We start from the raw sequence: 4,464 nt of genomic DNA, 5'->3' as shown, positions 1-4,464 counted from the left end.
CGCCCCCGTCACCCTGGCAACCCCCCAACTGAGACATCCCATAATACTTGCCCTCCCTTCAGAACTCCCTACTCACTGGCCGGCCCAGCATCCCATAATAATTACCCCTCCCATCAGGAACATCCCATAATACAATCCTCCCTCTAAGAAACATCCCATAATATTCCCCACACACTCACCCCTCACTCAAACATCCCATAATACTAATCCTTTGCTAAAACATGCCACCTCCCTCCCTCACTATCACCCTCCCTCACTGAGACATCCCATAATTGCATTCTCCCCCACACACTGACATCCACTCTCAGCCCCAAGCATCCCATAATACTCCCTCCTCCCCACCCCATTCCCCCTCCCTCACCCAGACATCCTACAATAATCCCCCTTCCTTGTTAAGATATCCCATAATATCACACACTCACTGCCCAACCTGGCATCCCATAATAAGCACTACTCCCTCTTCAACTCCTCCACTGAGACATTCCATAACAGCCCCCATAATATCCCATAATAGTCATACTCCAGACATATATCCCATAATAATAGTCACCCTTCTCATCCTCCCCTCTCAGACAGGCATCCTATAATAGTTGCCAGGAGCCACTGTCCAGTCAGGCATCCCATAATACTCTCAGCAATTCTTAGCCACAACCCACAATACTTGCACTGACTGCCTGCTCCCCCACTCCAGCCAGGCAGCCCATAATAATCACATTCATGTATTTCCCCCTCTCCACCCAGACAGACCAGAAGGAACAGGGTGCCATCTGAATAGCCCACAATACTGAAACATGGAGACAAGCATCCTGTAGTACTACCTACCAATCACTTGTAAGAAAATCTCATAATAATACTCATGATCCACTCTCACCATTCACCCCACCCCCACATCCCATCTACACAGACCATAATAACCGCTGGGGGCACAGGGCCAGCCACACATCCCATAATACTCTGGCACAGACTGCCAGGATTCTTTGTTCCTCCAGATGATGCAGATTCAACGTATCCCATAATGATCAACACCCCCCCCCAAATACACACTCGGGCGGTTAGCCCATAATATTCACTAGAATCTACCTCTAGGCAGACATCCCATAATAACCATGCTCACCCCCCTTTTAAAAGAGAATCAAGCATTCAATAATACAGTCACACCCCATTAAGGAATGGCATCCTACAATACAGAAGAGCAATCAATATGAACAACTCTGATACTCAAACATCCCTATCAAGGTCAAACATATTATCCACCCCCTCATGCAGATCATAGACATGACCATCCATTAATGCTATACACCTTTATGGTATAAACTTAATAGTATCTATTTCCCCTCCATTATATGCATGGACTTCCCTCAATAGTATTCCCTCCTTCCTTATACACACAGATATTCTATAATTATGTCCTTCCCATTGTGTGTGTATGTATATGTGGACATCCCATAATACTATTCACACCATTATATATACAGACATCCCATATTACAATACTTTCCCTGTTATGCACAAGGGCATGCCATAATAACATCCTTACTATGCCATTACACACATTAGTATAGTATCTAACCCTCCCTTTATACGCATGGACATCCCATAGTATTGTCCTTCCCCTTTGTTGTATACACAGACATCCCATAATACAATCACTAATAATCCCTTACTATAAACATGTAAATCCCATAATAGTATCTATCCCTATTTATGCACACACAGACCATAACACAATCCACCCTTCCATTACAGGTACCCATAAAACTATCCATACCCCAGTTATACACAGACTCCCCATCTTACTATCCATTCTTTTCATTATAGACATGGCCATCTTATAGCACTATACAGCCCTCGTTATGACCACAGGCATCTCATGATACTCATCATCACCTTATACTGACCATGGACGTTTCATAAAAATACAAACACCCCAATTATACATATTCACAATTATAATATGCACATCCAATAATACGTAGTCTCACATTATACAAAGTGACATCCCATAACATATTCCAATCCTCATTGACAACTCATAATACCATCTATCCCAATTTACCATGACATTCCATAACACTATCACTTTATAACACCCTGTTATAAAGACAGACATCCTACACTGTCCAGTCCTCCCAGTAGATACATGGAAATCACATAATACTACCAATTTTCCATTATATATAGACATCCTATAATGCTATCCATCCCCTCTCATTACATACACAAACGTCCCACAACAGTATCCATCCCTTGTTACAAACACAGATATCTCATGATACTACTGAGGCCTCCCTATTACACACTGCCATTCCATAATATGATCTACTCTTTGTTATACACAGTCATCCTATAATACTGTCTACTCCCCCTCCCCCTGTTAAATACAGTCATCCCATAATGCTATCCATTTCTCGCCACTATATGAGAGGACATCCCATAATACTACTCTTTCATTGTACACAGCAGCATCCCATAATACTATCCATCTACAGGACACACACTATCCATACTCCACATTCAATGCATATATTTACATTACTATCCAAACCAGACTGTCCACCCTAAAATACTATTTTACTACTCACCATTACTTTCCACCCACCTGTACACACACTCACAATATATTTCTTCACCTCATTCCTTCTGTTTCCCCTCTGTGGGGCTAATGATACTGTCCTTCCTTTATCTGAGATTTATAGATAATAAATGCTGCATAAGAAGTAAGTGATGTTTATTATTACTACTACAGTACAGACCCGTTTACGCGTGAATCCACTTAACGCCCGGTAGCGCCTTGCCTCCCAGTGCTACCTATTTAACACGCGAGACTCGTTAACATGCGGTACAGGAACTTGCTATGTAGCACTACAGATTTGCTCACTAACTCACTGACATAGAAATCGACAGGAAGTACGGAGCGGAAACGTGTTGTACATCTTTACCGCCGACGGGCAAGGAGTAAGGGGGAAAAGGGGCAGCAACGTTAAAGCGCTGCCGCAGCAGCACTTTAAGGACGGTCCTTTGCAGTGGCAGCACTTTAACGTTGCTGCCCCTTTTCCCCCCCAGCCGTCAGCGGCCCTGCTGGTAGGGACCCTACAACGCAAAAGACCCTGCAACGCTTTAAAGTCCCTACCCCTTTTGCCCCCCCCCTCGACCGCTGACGGGCGGGGGGGCAAAGGGAGCAGCTGCCCCGGGGTCGGCGATTTAAAAGGGCCCGGGGCTCCGGATGCCGCTACCGCAGCTTCGGCGTCTGGAGCCCCGGGCCCTTTAAATTGCCATGAGAACCCTGGGCGGCGTGGACCAGGCGGCCTGGAAGGGCTGGCTGGGGGATGTTGACCCCATAGCCTCGCCCCTTCCGCCAGAGGCCCCGCCCCTTCCGGGGGCCAGAGCCGCCCCGTACCCAGGGCCGGCTCTGGCTTTTTTGCTGCCCCAGGCAAAAAAGCCTCCAGCCGCCCCCTGCCCCCAGTGCGGCAGGGAAGGGCGCGGGGGGGGGAGGGCGGCCGGAGCCCCGGGGGGACGGCGGCGAGCCCCGACCAGGGCTCCGCTCTCCCCCGGCGGCTGGGGGGAGGGCGCCGGAGGGGGAGGGCGGCTGGAGCCCTGGGAGGAAGGCGGAGTGTCCGGTCGGGGCTCCGCTCTCCCCGGCGGCCAGAGCGCCGGGGGGAGGGCGGCGAGCCCCGGCTGGGGCTCCGCTCTCCCCGGCGGCCGGAGCCGGAGCACCACACCGCGCCACCCCCCTCCAGGTGCTGCCCCAAGCACAAGCTTGGTGGGCTGGTGCCTGGAGCCGGCCCTACCGGTACCAGTAAGTGTCCTGAGTTACTTTCACCCCTGTGTAGTAATAATAATGTTTTATTAGATTACACATTTGAATTTATATTCTTGCAAAGCGCCGTTAACAGATAGGCCTGCAGTATTTGGGATGCTGTGAATACTTATGTAATCCTAGATAATTATACATGTATATATAAATATCTTCAGATATTTCAGCATGGCCCTCTTAACCCGCGGTCCGTTAACACGTGGTCGTGATGGCTTGACTCCCGACATCCATGCGTAAACGGGTCTGTACTGTACAACTATCCAGCCCCCATTCTATCCATGAATATACTGTAATACTCTCTATCACCCATTATAGACATGTACATCAAATCGCCCCCCCCCAACACTATACATGCAAATGTACCAAAATGCTTTCCATTCCCTCTTTACACACTGACATCCCATAATGCTGTCATGGTTGTGGAGAACTGTGAAGCTCTATGGTAAACAGACAAGTTTACTGTCTACATACAGCAACAGAGGGTCCTGTGGCACCTTTAAGACTAACAAAAGTATTGGGAACATAAGCTTTCGTGGGTAAGAACCTCACTTCTTCAGATGTCTACGTACAGTTTGTTATTACAGTATAAGTTCTAGATATATCCCATAAAAATCTCATCTTTACAGATGTGATCAAGAGATTAAAGGTAA

Source organism: Chrysemys picta, chromosome 1 (genome assembly GCF_011386835.1).
Source record: "Chrysemys picta bellii isolate R12L10 chromosome 1, ASM1138683v2, whole genome shotgun sequence".
NCBI classification, from domain to species: Eukaryota; Metazoa; Chordata; order Testudines; family Emydidae; genus Chrysemys; species Chrysemys picta.
Note: the sequence above shows the minus strand (reverse complement) of the source record.